The following is a 19,752-nucleotide window of genomic DNA, read 5'->3' on the forward strand; positions in this document are numbered from 1 at the left end:
TAATAGTGTCAGTTAACAGAGGAAAGTTGTTTATATAGTAAATTCACCTCATAACGTCCATTTCATGTAACTGTTTACAATGATATCGAAAATGTTAATTTATTATATAAGAAAATATCTTATTTTCCGCTTCTAAAACTGAATTAATCTCATACGAGTACTGTTAAGTTTATTGCTAGTAAAATAACTTGTACAAAATTATAAACAGAAATTATCCCTGAAGGAGTAAAAAAAATTGTGTTCAGGGAGCTATCCGAACACAATTAACAGATACTCAACAAATATAAACACAATTATAAGACACAATGTGGGTTAAAACTTAAGGATAAATTAACTAGAAAAAAATACAGTTTTAATTTTAACAATTTAACTTGTGCAAATACATAAATAGACTACACATTAACCAAATACTGTCATTGCAAGTTATCTTGAACCTTACATCCCCTAAGTCTGTCTTTGGAACTGCTCGGTACGGCATGTACTCATCAACGTAACGACACGGCAAGGATGTCCCTCCCTCGGATAACGTGACTCTTTTCAGAAAACGTTGGTTCTTTTACCTTACGGCTCTCTACTGTAAAAGAACTTGGTTCAATACAGACATCATCTTCTCTCGGTACTCCGGTTTTGAGAGGAGAACATAGTTTCGTAGCAAGCTTTGATTAACCTGTAATAAGTAAGCATTTAAATATAATCGTGTGAACACTCCTCTCTCATCCGGGCTGAGGACCGGCAATGGAGGAGTTACTACAGCTACTTCTATACATTATATAGGTCTGCATGACTTACACCTTCAGCTAATATGTACATATTCTTATAACAATATTTTACAGGCTTATTATTTGAATTTACATTAATTTACAATTATACACAATCCATATCCCTATCATTGCTGCCATCATCGCTTGTTCCAAAATTAATTATTTCGCCAATGGCATCATCCATTCGGAATTATCTTCTTAATCGTAGGTACTACTCTCTGAACACGATAGAATTCTGCGATTGTATCCCGAATAACATGTTGATCGAAGTCGTCCACTTCAACTTTACACAAGTCTAATTCTGGAATGAAATAATATGTTTAGTAGAACTATAAGAAAATAATAACTTGCAACAGTAATTCATTATGTCGCTCTCAATAACACACTATTGTACATAACTATTATAGCAATAATTTCTAAACATTACATACCTATTCTTTCCCGAAGTAGTGTGAGGTTCATTCGGTTGTAATTCAATATTCACGGAATTAATACTTTTGCCAGAGTATTTAGCCGCTTTCTCATATTCCTTAGCAAGAGGTTCCAGCAAATATTTGTTTAATTTTTCCTCCTCGCAACGCTTAATTTAATTATATTTGCGATAATTTCTCTTTCTCCGCTGTGGATAACAGCGTTACTTTTCCTCCGCGGTGGTGTGATTTCACCATAATTACTACCCTGTGGTTGCTGCTCCATGGTAACACTACTGGTACGCAGTGAAGGAAATAGTTCTATGTTTCTTGACAAGAGATTATGCTGCGGAGCATGCGCAAACAACTCAGTTGGCTCCACCCGCGTTACGCGCTTCCTTCCCTCTGCCCCTCTGTCCCCGCTCAGAAGGTTCAAGATAACTTGCAATAACAGTACATATTCTTCAAAAATTAAATATTTCTAACGCTATATTTGAGTTTTCCGACACTAAAATTTTGTAAACTTGTGTATTTTTCTATTTTGTTATATTGCCTTAGACCAAAAATAGTTACCATGATTAAGAGAGTACATAACATATGGTTATGTAATATCAGATCCTATCATATGATATAGAGCGACTTAAACCTAAGGAAACAGCACTCCTGCCATCTCTTGATAAGATAGTTTTGCAAGCTGATCGTCAGCTCTCGCGGATAACATTCTTATCGTGTCATGGCACTACAGTCTGGTAAGTGATACTTCGCGCAAATAGTGAATTATTTATTTACTTATTTATTTACTTATTGTTTTCTTTACTTATTTATTTACTTATTTATTTATTTATTTACTTATTTATTTATTTACTTATTTATTTACTTATGATGTTGGGTTGTTTGTAATAGCCCGAGTTATATTTCACAAAGAGATAGGATTTTGGGGTGTTTCTTGCATAAGATGAACTGGGGATGGGTCCTGATTCTGGAACTCTATTAAGAAATAGGTGCTTGCCGCTTCACAGGTTCTTACCGCTGCTGTATTCCAGGTCGCCAGAGACTGAGGTCAGCCCCGTCAACTCAAATTGGATAAGGGAAGGAAAGAAAGTGGAAATTCGGCGAGAGGTGGTTCTAGCTGAAGATGGGCTAGAGGTAGGAGCAGTTTTGCCAGTTGCATTAAAGCATTTAGGCTCTCCCAGACTAGTCGGCTATTTAAAAGTGCTGTATCAACTACTAGATTATTTAGCGTGGACGTTATTAGTGGTAGTGAGATGGTATTTAGCGATATGGCCGAGGATTGCTGATGAAATTACCATATATTCGCTTTACTATTGGGGAATAGTTCAAAGAAAAAAAAACAGAGAATCATCCAAAGCTGGAATCAAACCCACGCCCGAATGTTGCTGTGGATCAGCCGGGAAGTGCATCTACCGCGATAGCTAAGCCACCAGTGGCCATCAGTTAGTAAACAGGTCATCAATCAAAGTGTGAAAAATCGTATTAAAGCATGGAAACTAGGAAAAAAGAGGTGAAAACGCCCTATCCACTTGCTTAAACAACCTGAAAGTTGTCATTATAGTCTAATTAAAGGTCAGTTGTCTTATCTTGATCTTGTTCCGTTCCGGAAAACAAGCTGCAGCCGAGGGAATTTATATAGATGTGGAAACATGGCTTTTACAAAGGGAATAATATCAGACTGTTTTTTTCTTCAAGCCAGATATCAAAGATTAGAGGTTATTTTATTAAACCTCGAGAACGCTGAGGAAATTAGGGGATCCTCAAAAAGTGATTAGATAGATCCTGAAATTATAGGTAAGAAGGGATGCATTCGTGTCAGTAATAAATGTTACACAAGCAATGAAATATTTGATCCTGTCAAGTGTAATTCAGTTTCGCTCTGGAGACAAAGGCACAATTAGCTGTAAGCCCCAAAGAAATTACAGCTTATAGACCGTCTCTTCTATGATGCTGGGTTCAAGGCAATGAATCTTGGAATATATAAAGGCAGATGGTTCGAGTGGAGATGTAAGTTAACTACCTCAACATTCGGAAAGTATGATGGTCAAAAATCCCTGAATAGAGTAATTACAAATTCATATAAAGACTTCTAAGTTTTGATGGCAGGAAAGAAATTAGAATTTTAATTTCTTTAGTAATATAATCAGGTGATATTATCATGCAATCCATCGATTAAACACTGATCCTATTACGTACAAAAGGACAGGAAATGTATTGTTCAGAATATAATTTGTAATGTAATTTCTAATTGTATTAATATCGAACATATTAGATCGCCTCATAAGTGATGCCGGTTTTTTTTAAGTTTAGTATTTTATAAGTTTTTAATTAGTTTTTTTAGATGGGCAATGCAATTTACAGGATGCTATGGCCATTATTGCGTATTGTGATCATGTGCCAGTACTCAATTTTTAATATAAAGAATATAAAATTGAGGTGATAAAGTTTGAGATTAGAGCCCTCAATCACTAAGGGAAATTAGATTACAGAGTTGCTGTCGTGGCTCGAAAAATATAGAAATGACAGACGCCACGAAATGTGGAAGAATAATTATTGTTCTGTTATTATATTACGCCAATCCGCAGAAGTCCCAATAGTCACTCAAGCAAAAAATTAAAAGTGTTCTTGAAACGAATTATGGATTTCTTTGCCACTTCCTTTCATCCCCTATCATACTTTCATTCATCATCCCGTTACTTCTCCTGGTTTTCAGATCGCTTTACAGGCGGCCCTCCGAAGCTGCTGCTCTCTCGACCGGCCTACGTGCATTGTATTCATGTGATGATGGATAGCTTCTGGAACGGAACCCGGGGCAGACCTTCTCGTGGGAGGACTTCCGCCTCGGACAGTTAAGGGAGCCTTGGGGGGGGGGGGTTGCCGAAGCAGGGGTGGTACATGGATTCTGTTGACTGTAGGGACCTGTCGTTAATGGGGTCAAGTGGTTAGGTCGGTGCGCGTAGAGGATCGGTGGGCACGTAACTCATCTCATATAGGGGGGTGTACAATAGACTTCAGGTCGTAGTGCGTAGGATGTTCCCTCCCTGCCTTCTAACAAGAAAAAAAAAGAGTACCCATGAGTGAATTTTGAAGAAATTGTCTCAAAAATCCTAATTTTGTTTCTTAAGATAATAAGATACTAGATACCTCCCTGTATTAAAAAATAGCACAACCAGTACGGTAACGCCATTTTTAAAGTCCATACGCCAATTTTAAAAGTCCCGTGGTGCTTAAATTTCATCTGTGACACGCTCAGTTTTGCACTGTTTTCTCAAAATTTAAATTTTCAGCATTTTTATTTCTGTGCTCTTTGCGACGTAGATTTTGTGATAGAATGTTCAAACTTGGTATTTAATTTCACAGATATGTAGTAAATAAAAATTGCTTGGATTTTATAGTGAATACAATTCCAATATACTGTATACTTTTTTTTTCAGTTTCTTAATATAAATATATATTTCTTGTTAAAAAACACGATATTAAAAAATAGAGGCTTATTTACTGAATTTACATGGAAATCCAGGGCGATTTAAATAAGTATAAGTGTGGTGCGCCTATTCAGAAATTATGAGAATGAAAAAAAGAAAATTGTTAGGCAAGGGACTTTTTGAGTTACTTACCCCCCAAAAATGTAAACTTGACCATAACTTGTGAATCATGAGAGCTACAAGGACAAATTTTTGTGAGTTCTTTAGTTAAATTAGTATACACCTATGGAACAAATTCGAAAAATCTAGCTTTTATAGTTTAGAACTTCGTAATTTCACTCAAGGGTAAGCTAACCCTTAATGTGATATGCCATATATTGTATCCACTATTAGATTCACAAAGCTGATGTTCACTTCGTGATAAGTAATGAATACTGTATCATATTTTAGGTTTGCTTCAGTTACGTCTTGTGACGCAGAACGAACATTTTCAGGGTATAAATATTATTATACTTTTGTTAAACTGAAAATGTTAATTATTATTAATTGTAGTAAGGATCGACACATATTATTATGTATTTTGTTTGTTATCCTTATATTTATGGGTAAAATTATTTTATACTGAAAATTACGAAGAATGTAATTGCCAATTATTGTTTTTTTTTTTTTTTACACAATGTTAGTTGTTCATTTTGTTTCTGATTCTAAGGCCATTGATCATTGGCCCAAATGTGAGTTTGGTTTCCAGTCGAATGTACAATAGTGGCAAAAAACCGGACCGACCATTGTAGCTGATTTCAGAGCCTTGCTCACAGTCATAGCACGATAGACTGGTAACTAAGACTTTCGTGGTTCAAATCCTGCCTGGGAAAGCAGCTTTTTTTTTAGTTCCTTATTCAAATTTATTCCCAATACTTTTCGATTGTTGCGATATTTTACTACTTAATTAACTTATTATTCCCAGAACATGAATTTTACCAGCTTATTTCCTAATGGCTTTCGAAATGGGCTACGACAGCAATCGAAACTACAACAATTTCAATAGATTACTTACATGCGCAGTGGTTCATTTCGGGGACTTTGATTATTCCGTCGGTCCGTTTTTTTTTTTTGCCACTACTGTACATATTTGTTTTGCTGGTTTGTTGATGTTGAGAGCTGCGTCACTACAGTTCATTCGGTAGTTATACAGTCCAATCTCACAGAACTCAACAGTTTTGGTAGGAACTTCTTACCTTTGCTAATAAGACAATATATTTATAATCCATGTTGAATCTTTCGTACACTACTTTTAACATTGAATATAAATACTGTACATTGGACAGACAGGCAGATCATTCCAAACTCGATACAAAGAACACATTAAAGCAATAACCAGAGGACACAATACATCTACATATGCCGAACACATAACTAATGCTAACCACACATACAATAACATAAATACAGACATGGAAATCCTACACATACAACCCAAAAACCAAAAACTCAACATACTAGAACACTTTTTAGCAATAAAGGTGTATTAATAATTATTGACGGTAATAATTATTAGAAAATGTGTATAATTCAATTATTGATTTTCTAATAATTAGAAATAGTCTTTAATATTAATAAAATAAAAACTAAAAAGATAGAAATATAATAATAATATATGAATTAAATTAATATGAAATATATAGACACACTAAAACACACTCTAATCAAACTCTCAACACACAGATCAATTTCAGAACACACACACTATTTTACACAACTCTTCATCATACGAACGCACCCACACAACAGGCAGCGAAGTTGAGATGGCGCCGAGGCACAGAAGGCTTTGAGGATGGTGTTAAGTAGCACCGAAACAGTCGCACATGCTTACATACATTGGACAGACAGGCAGATCATTCCAAACTCGATACAAAGAACACATTAAAGCAATAACCAGAGGACACAATACATCTACATATGCCGAACACATAACTAATGCTAACCACACATACAATAACATAAATACAGACATGGAAATCCTACACATACAACTCAAAAACCAAAACCTCAACACACTAGAACAATATGAAATATACAGACACACTAAAACACACCCGAATCAAATTCTCAACACACAGATCAATTTCAGAACACACACACACTATTTGACAACTATTCATCACACGAACGCACCCACACAACAGGCAGCGAAGTTGAGATGGCGCCGAGACACATAAGGCTTTGAGGATGGTGTCAAGTAGCACCGAAACAGCTGTAAGCCGCACATGCTTACATAATTAACACGAGTAAGATCGCCATTTAATCAATTATTTATAACAATATCTGTAATAACAACGCAGTCTGTTTTATTGGTTATTTAACGACTTTAAACTCGACTGATGAAATATCATCTAATAAATTACAAAGTTGCGGTGTCTATTAGCTTACATCCATTTCAGTCTTATTCACTTCACAATTATCATAAGTTCCTTCAACGGAACGGCGAAAAATGGAGTGAGACAAGTTGGCCAACATGCTTGGAGCTCACATAGATTCTTATTCATAGCCCCTAAATTCCTTTGCAAGGACGCGTGAGGGCGTACATTTTAATAATTGTGTCTCTTCCGCTTTCTCTTTTTTCATTGCGATTCACCTCGACTCAACTATAATTACACAAGGTTTCTAACAAACTTTACCGTTACGTTCTTCCTATCGATACTTTTTCGCTTCATTCCGTAATTATGTCCTGTCAATTAAAAAGAAAAGAAAAGGATATTTACGAACAGTTGGATTTAATAGTATCTCAAGACACCATATAAAACTAGCACCTCGTCGGCATCTTTAAGTTTCTGATCAGCACGCTACAACAATTAGAGTTATTTACAATATGTAATATGATGCCTTATTAATTACAAATATTAGTGGTATTCCGCAAGAAAGGCAGTAATCACGAGCGCGATTTATGGAGGCAGGTAAGTTCTCCGGTCAGTCGTTAAGATCTCAACTCATTTCTTGTTCTCAGTTTCATGATGCTCATTTGTTCTTCTAGGAATGCTCTACTAGGTGGCTCCTCTCTCTATCTCAAGATAGGTTTCTTCTATGTCATTTAACTTAATTCCTGCGTACATTCTTCCATTTCCCTTCATAATTTTCAGGAATATGTATTAGGTTGACGCATAAGTTCGTGGCGTGTTGTCCTTGAAGAACGCCTCCAATTTTGCGGGTTTGAAGAAAGTTTGTGTTATTTGTGGGCTAAAGAAGATGGAGTGTCAAGTGGAAAAAAGAACCAAAATCTCTGATCTTTGTTACATAGCCTGAACCCATAGCTTTATATGTCTCATGCTTTAGTTGAGCTGGTCAGTGATGCCAATACAGGAAAACGAAGATTTTTCCTCCAGTATTTTAAGTTGTATTTTCCTAAACTGTTGTTAATAGTTTTTGCCACTGAAGATCTCTCTGATCTAGCCAAAGAGACGGTGTTGATAATACCTGTTAAGTATGGAAAAATACAAACATGAAAATTATTTGACTTGTTGCTCGTATGATAGGTTTTACATCTTTGTAAACCAGTAGAATACACTTCAATGTAAAATTTCAACAAGAAAATAATATTTGTTTTTATTAAATTAGTTACACTCAAAAGAATCTATTTGACAATCCATCCTGTACGGAGATTTTTTCAGTGACAACAAAATGGCTTTCACGGAATGACGTTACCCCCAAACTCGGAGAAATAAATCGCTAGTGAATGAAAAGGTCGATCTACACTGTTACAGTATTTAATCATAGTAGTAATTTAGGCCCAAGAATATATAACAAATTTATATTTAAATATCCTAATCTTGTCATTTCTAATAGTTCTAGTATTAAATTAAAAAAGTTATGTATGATTTTATAAAAATTGAAAAATTGTAAATTTAAATTTATATACTATAATTGCATAGTAGACATAAGACAAATTGTATTCTATAATTATTAATTTCAATTCAGGAATCCGCCCCTGAGCACGAGTTCTACTCTTTCAGGGGCGAGCTAAAGTTTTCTGTATATATTACATTTTATGTTACAATTATTAGCAAAATAATAAATAAATAAAATAAAATAAAAATTTGACAACTGGTCACAGACATATTCACATCAAGAACTAAAGTACTCCAAGGAAGGCTATCTGCAGTCGATTTTACACAAGAAATCTGAAAAAGTAGGTTTGGAAACGATCTTCAGTCTACGTGGATGTGAAGTCGTCAGCTGACGGTACCAAGGTCAGTCTGAAGGCCGTGTAAAAACAGCCAAAGATATAAACATGTCAGCAAAATGATGTAAACTCTTGTTCCGAGAGGCAATTGTCAGAGTTCTGTTTGATATTTGGACGGAAAGGATACGAATATTATTAACATGGATTTGGATAAAATAAAACAATTAACAGAGGAAAACGCGTGCCTCTTACCTAAGCGAAGGGACAGGCAGACAGACCCAAACTTATTGCCTGTATCTTAACCCCAAACCCACCCTCTTCCACCAACTCCAGACATGCAGGTTAGATATATATACAAAGGCAAGGCTAGACACGTCTAGGGTAGGATACTCAACTTCATTCCAAAAGTGTGTGCCCTTCTTCCGTCAAGAAAACCACTCTTAATACTCGTAGAAGCGAAATGCGTATATTCAGATCAAGTAATAATACATTATTTCATTTCATTTTATCATTAATTCATTCACAGTTTTCTGTCCAAGAGAAAGTCATTCACTGCAAACCCAGCATTATCCAATCATTCCTATTTTCCGCTTTCCTTTTAGTCTCTGCATAGATAATTATCTTAATGTTGTCTATCATCTTCGTCTGCCCCGAACTTTTCTTCCGTTCACCATTCCTTCCAGTGCGTCCTTCAGTAGGCAGTTCCTCCTAAGCTAGTGATCCAGCAATTCATTTTTCTCTTCCTTATCAATTTCAGCATCATTCTTTCTTCACCCGCTCTTTCCAACACAGCATCATTTCTTATTCTGTCTGTCCATTTCACACGCTCCATTCTTCTCCAGATCCACATTTCAAATGCTTCTAGCAGTTTCTCTTCACTTCGTCGTAATGTCCATGTTTCTGCCCCATACAATGCCACATTCCACACAAAGTACTTCACTAATCTCTTTCTTAGATTTTTTCCTAGAGGTCGTAGAAGATGTTCCTTTTTCTATTAAAAGTTTCCTTTGGCATTGCTATTGTTACTGCTTACAATACAACCCAAGTGTTTGAACCTATCCATTTGTTATACTGACTCATTTCGAATTCGCACGTTTACCTTCTTTGTTTTTCATCCGATAACTATGGTCTTCGTCTTCTTTGCATTTATCTTCATCCCATACTGCTCACAGTTATCATTTAGCTCCGGTAATATACCCCTCAATATCATCTCCTCTTCTGCTAAAACGCCACATCATCAGTAACTATCATGCACTTTATTCTTCTTCCTCCTCTTACCACCCCTCCAATGTTATGAAAACAGGTCTACACTAAATCCTTGAAATAGATGTTGAACAGGATAGGTAGTGAAGGGTATCCTTATCGTACTCCTCTTCCTATGTCACTTCCCTCTAACATTTCTTCTCCTATCCTGACTTTCACTCGTTGTTTCATATAAAGATTACTGAACAGCCTCCTCTCTTTCCAATGCACATTAATTTTCTTCAGGATAGCCATAAGTTTATTTTAATCCACACTGTCAAATGCCTTTTCAAGGTCCACAAATATTACATACACTCCTTTTTCTTCTCTACTTATCTTTCGCCGATGATGATGATGATGATGATGATGATAATAATAATAATAATAATAATAATAATAATAATAATAATAATAATAATTATTATTATTATTATTATAACTACTGCTTCAACTTGTGAAAAATTTAAATGTCAGCTGGCTTGTGTCCCTACAAACTGTGAATTTTCATGAAATGATAATATCTCGATAATATAACACATATTTCAATCACTGTGTTATACTATCGGATTCCAAAGCTGTCGTCCAGGCTATAACAAACGAGGGAAATATAAAGATTACTTCACAGCTATAACAAAACCATTATTTCCCTTCTTCATTGTTCTATATACACTTTTACCACTTATATAATTATTCACTAGGTTTCAGACAATGAAGAATATCATTTCGAAACTAATCAGCCAAGTAATTTTCTAATTTTAACACAGTAAAGAGGTTATAAAATTAATCAGTGATTATTTTCCAGTGAATTCCTTCACTGAGAATGAAGCAACAGATACACTTGCAAAGAAGGACACACAAATCGTCAAATACACAACTGACCCAGTCTCCTACAGAACAGCGTGGAAATAAAATCTAAATCTAGATATAAATATTTTTTGTAACATCAAAATTATATCTCTCTACACGTTATATATAGGCCTGAAGTACAAAGCAATTATGAGCGTTTTAAACCTTGCATCTCCATGGCTTAATAGCCACGAATTGGTTAAAGCCTATGATATTCCGAGCTCTTTTCTAATCTGTCTTTCACCAATCAATCATTGTCACTGTATCATTTCGCATTTGACATCACATGGAGCATGCACCAACATGCTTCAAACCGGTTCCAACTCGATGAAACGTCTGTGCATTACATATCGGAGGACAGATCTACCGACTTTTAAGCACGAATGAATAATTGAGACTAAGTAATTGGGTGCAATTTGTTACAACGTGTGAAGTTGAAGAGGCCAAATGTTCTTTAATTATAGTCTCTTTTTCATTATTCGTAACTTTCACAACAGTTCATTACTTAAAATATGATTCAAATGTATTTGGTTGGTTGCTTAAATTTCGAGATATGATCGATGAATACCAACCTCGATTATCCTAGCCTCTCAATTTGGAATTTTTCGGGCCATATTCATAGACATTCTTCGCGCGGGCTTTCGGTGGATGATCAGCGATCTAGTGTTTTTCGTATTCATAAACCAGTGTTAGCGATATGATATGATATGAATCGTGTACAAGTAATCAGTCGATAGCCGGGGCTAGTTTAGCACGCTCATAGCGCGGGCTAGCGAAATGTCTTGCATAGCACCCTAGATCTCTAAGACAAAATTAACTTTATTCTATTATAGGACGAGAGGAATGTGTGATGATAAACACACTAGAACTTTGGTAAGACTAAAACAGTCAATTTATTTTACTTCAAGCCTTCTCATTCATGGGCAAACTATTATTATTATTATTATTATTATTATTATTATTATTATTATTATTATTATTATTATTATTATTTGTACGAGTACATAAACATTCATCAGGAAAGATGATGTTACAAGGTCAACCAAGGCGGTAAGATAAAGCTCTTTTTTTATTTTACTTTTATTTATTTATTTATTTAGTTCGACAGGATTAAGGCCATAGTACTCTCCCTTCCATCCTACCAGATAACACATACAAATACAGTAACAAAAATAATAAAAATTAAATTATAGTCCAATAGAGGATTAACTGGATCAAAAAACACTATAGAGCACTTGTTAAGCTAATACAACAAAAGAGAAGAAGATATTTGAAATAACAGTGATGGCATTAATAATAATAATAATAATAATAATAATAATAATAATAATAATAATAATAATAATAATAATAATAATAATAGTAAATACATTACATATTAAGGATAAAACTGACAATATGATTTATTAGCATAGTTGCAATATTATGTATTATGGGTTAAGCCTAAGTTGCGCAACCTGACAGGTGTTTAACAAGAAATTTCATGAACTAAAATGTGATTATTTAATTTAGATTTGAATCTTGTTATTGTCGATCCTTAACAAAATTTATTTGCATCACTGTCTTAAACAAATTAAAACAATAATAAATGTACCTATGTATGTACTGTATGTATGTATGTATGTATGTATGTATGTATGTATGTATGTATGTATGTATGTATTATGTATGTATACACTTCACAACATTTATAAAGACTTAATATACCTTCGTGTCCGGATGAAAATCGAGGTCCTATTGATTGGATCGGTACAAATATTTTAAGGTGAAGGTTTATCTCGCCTTGGAAATTGTATTGTACTGTATATAATTTTGTGCAAGATCGTGCGTATTTGCTTGCTTTCCGCACAGAACCAATACGCGGTAAGTGTGAAATACCACATTCAGTATTCCCAACATAACACACATAACAATTTCCCTCTTCTTACCGCTTAAGCGCGACATTCATTTTACTGCTTTAGGCTTTTAACATATTATTTTTAGAGACGTTTAACATAGTAATAATTATAAATTGGAAACTTACCACTGCAATTTCACCTAAATTGCACTGTTAATTATTGTTTTTAAATATTTGCAAAAATTAAGTAAACTCTACAACACCACAAAAGTTATTGCATTTGTAATGCAAGTAACATTAAGGAAGCCGTGAAAAAATCAACAAGATTCCAGACTCATCATAGACTGGGGGAAAAAAAGACAGACGTATATCACGGCCTGCTGGAGTATAGTAAACACAGAAAACATTTTATAGGAACAATGTTGAAGATAGATATATTTGTTTTCCAAAGTTGCCGTCATTGAACAGAAACCAAGATGGAGATTTCATTGCAACTAATTAGAAATTCCTCTTTCAGGTATGTAATAAACGATCTTCGCACAAAATAATGTACGATACACGAGCGGTATGTTTGTTTTCATGTTCTCGGAAATTAAAAAAGCTCAACTACGTTTCGCTTTTTCAATCTTTTCCTCGAACATGAAAACATCAACATACCGCTCTTGTAACGCATATTACTAATATTAATCAGCAACGAAAAAAGGAGCATGCCACATTGCTTGTGAATAATCCAATCTGGTTTTCTTCCCTCATTTACAATAAGCTAAATGAAGAGGAAAGTCGCTGTGAAAATGGAAACTCTGGCCTTCAAAATAGAAGACCGAATTCTTCAGTGTTTATGAAAACAATTCTGAAGTATACAGCACATAAGAGAAACTAAACTGAATCATTTAATCAAATGTTTGACGTAATTTGACGCGTTTCAGCTGGTCCTGTTAAACAAGAGACAAGTGTACGATGGTAGTTGAGTAGCTTCTTTGAAGGCACCAAGCGAGGGAGACCCGGCGAGTCTTAATACGATGTCTGTCTGACGTCTGGACCTCTCCGCCTGCTGTTGAACCGGGCCCCCACCCCACCGTCTCTCTTTCTCTCTCCACAAAACCACCGAAACCATCACAACAACCACCACCAGGAGCCGCACATCTCCAGCCTGTCAGACCCACTACAAGATGCCTACAATATTTGTATCCACGTCACAGATTCCTCAACCAGTGTTCAACAGCGACCGCAACTTTAGGCCTTCAAGAACATCTCATTTACTGTGGCATCAGGAAGAAAACCGGACGAAGGAGCTTCTGCTGGTTTGAAGGCAGAAGTCAGACCACTAGCACTTCAACTTCATGGATGACGCAGGAGAAATGCGGCATGTTTCAAGGATTGAAAATTGCTGTGTGTGATACATGGAATTAATTAAAGAAATAGGTACCGTAACAAAAAAACACAGGTACTTTTACATTGTAAATACAGTACAAAATATTTGTAGTTTTCTTGCGAAATATTAAAAGTTCACCAGGTCGGTTCCGGTTTCACAAAGCTTTAATTTTAACTTATTTCCTCCAGCGTTTTCCAGGTCTACCAATATTTCGTTCTCCAATATAATATATACTATCCAATATATATACTTTTTTCGCTGTAAGAAAAATCCTAATGTAAACATAAGCACGTTGCTGTCATACCCGTGATTGGCTCCCAGCCGAAACACTCACATGACGCAGGAAAATATAGTTCGTATTTGGAAACCATAATCTTATATTATTTGAAAATAAAAAATTGAATTCTAGTTGGTAAATACGGTAAAACATATAACTTCACTCATATGTAAAACGCTATGTAAAAGAAAAGCTACTTTTATATTTTGTTATGTACTATGAACGCGGATGAATACCAACAGTAATGCCGAGGTAGTCTGTCCTTGTAACAAGCTGGCGTCACTTGAGCTCGTATAGCTTTTGCATCCTCGGAGTGTGTGTTTATTAAACATAAGAGTGGAAACTCTCTCAAAATCGGAGAAAAACAAATAGTCTTAAATGTATATGCAGTAGAACTTGGTTATAACGACATCCAAAGGACCTTAAAAATTGTTGTTATAAACGAGTGTCGTAGTAACCGAGATTCACATTATCAATCGAGTGAGGTGGAAAATGAAAAATAACAAACTTAATTAGACTTACTTTAGATTTATGTATTGACTTTTAAGCCTACAATGAACATAATAAAATACACGTAGGCCTACAATTATAAATACAATATTCTGTATTAAAACAATTTGTTCAATACTCACCAAACTACTTTACTTAGAAGTGAAGTAATCAGTCATTTTACTCTGTTGTCTTTTACTTGCCCAATACACACTTTCTAGGGCTAAATATACGTTCTGTGTTCATAATTTCAGTTGCAATTTCACTGCTACCTTCCCTAGCTTCATAGAACACGTTCATAATTCTAACGACTTCTAAAGCGTCACTTAATTTCTTTTAGTGGCCATACTGCGTTAAAATGCGTGCACTTAGTGAAAACTTCCTGTTGAAACTGATCTAATACTGCATGAATTCGGGCAGGTTACAAGGGGTGGGGAATCCGCCTGCATTCCAGACGTCTATGACAGGAGACTGTAAAGAATTTTTCAGGGTCAGATCTCAAAAAATATTTCTTAAAATACTTTGGTTCTTAGAAAATCTTATTCCAAACTGAGGTTGAAAATGACATTATATGGAGGTAGACGCATATGCGTTTGTCGTATTAAGCAAGGTAGGAAAGCATATGTCTTATGGGGAATTAGTTGGGACCACAGAATATTTGACGTCATAGGCGAGATGTCGCACAAAACGAGGTTGCTATAACCAAGTTCTACTGTAGGTACGTAACAAAAAGACACAGGTCCTTTTACATTGTAAATACAGTACAAAATATTTGTAGTTTTCTTACAAAATGTTTAAAGTTCACCAGGTCGGTTCCGGTTTCACAAATCTTTGATTTTAACTTATTCCCTCCAGCGTTTTCTAGATCTACTAACATTTCGTTCTCCAATAGATCTACTGTAGTCTACAAATCTGAATTTTCAAGAATAACTCCCTGTAAAGCTGACAATTTAAGTCACACAGAAATATTGTGCACTCAATGCTGGGTTTTGACGTCTTGTCAACCCACTTGAGGTATGTGGATGTAAAAGGGAATAATTAAACCGGAGTCTGGTAGAGTTCCTGGGTTGTTCAGTCAGTAGAGCGTTGGTGCACCCAACCAAAGGTCCCGAGTTCGACACCCGGTCCCAGAACAAGTTTTCCTTGAACTTATTCAGATCTACTGTATGTTACACATTGTGTCCACAAATTATTGGACGATTATATTTTCTTACGACATTTTGTTGTTTATTTTCGGCTAGGCTAGATCCCCTTCAAGTCTGTAAAACTTATTCAGTAACACCTGTATATAATATAATTCTGGGACAAAGGAAATTAACACAGCCTAAAAATATTCACCTAGGAAATAAGGCAAATAAATAGATACTATGCTATTTACGGACGATCAGACAATCTAGGCCAGCGATGACCAAAACTCGAGCCGCAATGATTACATGCGACAGACAGCCTATGAAGTAAGGAGACGGAGGAAAGGTACTTGGCATGAGAACTACAGCCAGTGGTGGTTCTTACACTAATATTTGATCAATCCCGCGGATAAAAATCTCAAGCTTTGCTGTATCAGTAATGTCACTGGTGTCATCAAGAGCCAGTGATTAATATACGATTTTTCTTGCTTCTTTTTTTTAACTTCCTCTCGAATATAATCAGGAATTTTCTGAAGTATTCTCTCGATACTTGGTCAAGAAATTCGTAGTTTTTCAAAATTAAAAACTTATGAACAAGTTATTTAAACTATTTTAATCATTACTCTTTTGATAAATTTTACTCTATTAAAAGGTTTCAGAGCACGAGATATTTCAAACCCCATTAGGTAGCTGACTTCCTTACATCTATTTATGTCGTATTTCTCTTCCTGGCTACAATTTAAGACTTATGTCAATTCCTGGCGTTTAACAGTTCGTTGGCACATATTATTGAATCAGTTTTGCTACAATGTTATTATTAAATGAGTAACTAATAAATAGTTACCCTCATCTGAAGATTAAAATTGAGATAAACCTAATAATTTTATCCTTCTTGGGAGAAGATCTAAAAATATCAATATTCATGCACGTACAGAAGAATTATAGAAACTCATACTAAGCGGTCAATAATAATAATAATAATAATAATAATAATACATTATTCAGCGTGGCAATTAATGTTTCTATACACTCCTAATTGAACCGTTGAGCAAAGTAAACATATTACATTTTCCGACAGAACAACAAAAAAGTTATCTTCGTTCTTTACGAAACCACCTCTTTCTGCTTGTAGAGACAGAGTTTGTATAGCGACATGGTACCGCCACTGCTGTAATCACGACACCCGCTTTTGTCACCGCTGCTCTAGGCAGAAAGTGGTAGTGATCTACAAGAAAATATTACGAAATAAAATAATATATAACAGCATTTTACAAAATATCTACCGCTTAAATACAACAATAATGCTAGGATAAATACAGTCATATCAAAAGAAATAGTATAATCGTGATGAAGGAATGCCCCCTGAATGCCTACGATGGCAAGCGTATTTTTATAATCAATCCAACGGGAAGACGAAACATTGGACGTCCAAGAAAAAGATGCGACAGCAATTTTTAATTTTAATCCTTTAGGTTACTGTATGTATTATATAGGCTGTCTGGACTTCCTTTGTGTATAGACTCATTCATATTTATCGGATATAACGTAAGCATTTTCATGTGAACCGAAGACGAATTTCCATTCCACAATTGTTTTTCACTTTTCCCATTAGTGTCAAAATAATGCTTCAGTATTCACAATAGCTTATGATAAACTGAATTCTTTTAAATGATATAAAAAATAATAGTAAGGAATTGCCTGGGCCACTGGCTAAGAACAAACTGCTTACTAAAGGATGCAAAGTTCGGAGCAGAAGATATCAGACGATAGAGAACTTTAAGATATATGGATCGTATGCAGAGACTAAGAGGAAGGCAGGAAATAGGAAAGATTGGACAATACTTGGTTTGCAGTGAAAGACCTACCTTTGGGCAAAAAACTATGAATTAATGAATGAATTTTATTAATTAATAAATTCATTCATTCATAATATTTATGTATTTATTTATTTATTTATTTATTTATTTATTTATTTATTTATTTATTCATTCATTCATTCATTCATTCATAATATTTATTTTATTTTGAAGAAACATAGGATCCATTTTACTCTTCTTTCCGTAACGGCCAAAATTATATCAATTTTGAAAATTTTTTTTTTTTGAATGTAAGAATGATTTTATTGAGAAGGTGGGTACAATTAGAGCGTTCGTCTGTTATTGCATAGATAGGTTAACTGTACTTAAATATTATAACTTACATTATAAAATCTCTACTTTTATTAATGCAAGATTATTCGTAATTCCCTGAAACATTAAGAGAAATCCATCTCAAATAAACTACACAACGTACAATGATAATCCCTATACCGATAAAGAGAGAAACTGTACAAGCGTATAGTTGCCATAGTTTGCTGCCAGGAGACAGTAGTAACAAATATGGCGTTTAATAAACGTGAGCAGTCATTTTATGTGTTGGAACATGCAAGAATCTCGTCCGTTATGACTGTACAGCGACGGCATCGTGCAGAATTCCAGAATGCATCACCTGTTTTCAATACTATCAAGAAATGATATGAGAAATTTCGGTTACATCTTTCAATAACACGACTCACTATAACAAAAAAAGCACGTCGGTATCGCTCAATAAAAATTTGTCTTATGGGTGGATATAAAGCACAGGGCAACGCGTTAATGTGGTGGCCACCCCGGTCGCCGGATTTAACCCCGTGCGAATTTTCCTTGTGAAGGCCTACTGTCTTTGTGCCTTCAGGATCTTCGTAAACTTATCACCACTGTTGTGGTATGTGTGAAATATGTAAAAATATGGCGAGTTTACCTTTATTTCAATACTAAAAATGTATCCGTTGCGAAGTTAATTTATGGATAATTCTTAAAATGTTTCACGGATTTATTAATAACGACTTCTCCTGACAACGTAAATCTTACGTCAGTCATTTCCAACCGGCCAACTTGTGACGTCGGAGCGTGTTTCCCCTCCCGGAGCAGAGTGAGGGAGGGTATTTCAACATCTCTATCCCTTCTACTACCACTTCCATTTTGCTCTTATAGCGATGCTTCCCCTCTCAAGCAGATTGAGAGCAGAGAGGTGTGACATTGGAAATGCCTGTCTTACAATGAAGGTACCATTGAGCAAAGCAACCTCTCTTCCACATAAAGTGTTCAAAATTGTAACGATAATAGCCTCCGTATTCAATTGCTATTATTTTTCTAGACCACGAAGTTCGCCACGCATGGCAGGTTGCTCCGTATTTGGTATGGAAATTCGTACTTTTGGAGTGTGTTCAAAGATTACGCCAAAGCATGAAGGTTTAAAAAAAACGCTATTCTAGACGAATTTTAAATTGAAATTAACAACCCGATATACAAAGTCAAACCACAAATTGATTACAAAGTAGAGGTAAAAAAATAATTTGAAACACTGCAAAACAACTGAGTCTGTAATACATACTCGTATTTCCAACTCGTAATATTTAATGATCCATGAAGAGGAGATCAGAGGCGGATGAAATGATCATGCAATTATACGGACTTCACAGAGATCTAGCAGGAAATTATTCTGTTTTTGGCTAGTAACTTATTCTCAAAAGTATATATTTTTCTGAGGTTGTCCCCAACAGTGGTCGTTTCAAGCAGTTGGAGTTCGACTCCCTGCCAGACCTGAGATTTTTCATTGAAAAGTTAAGAGAAAACTGTGGTGAAATAATGGTTGAAAAAGAAGAAAACACACTTTTTTGTTTTTATATTTGTAATTATATTTGAACCTTCTAGTTTCATAATATAGAACAGAATAGAATATTTTATTTTCGCTGGCAGAGTT

The sequence above is a fragment of the Periplaneta americana genome, chromosome 14 (assembly GCF_040183065.1).
Source record: "Periplaneta americana isolate PAMFEO1 chromosome 14, P.americana_PAMFEO1_priV1, whole genome shotgun sequence".
In the NCBI taxonomy this organism is placed as follows: domain Eukaryota; kingdom Metazoa; phylum Arthropoda; class Insecta; order Blattodea; family Blattidae; genus Periplaneta; species Periplaneta americana.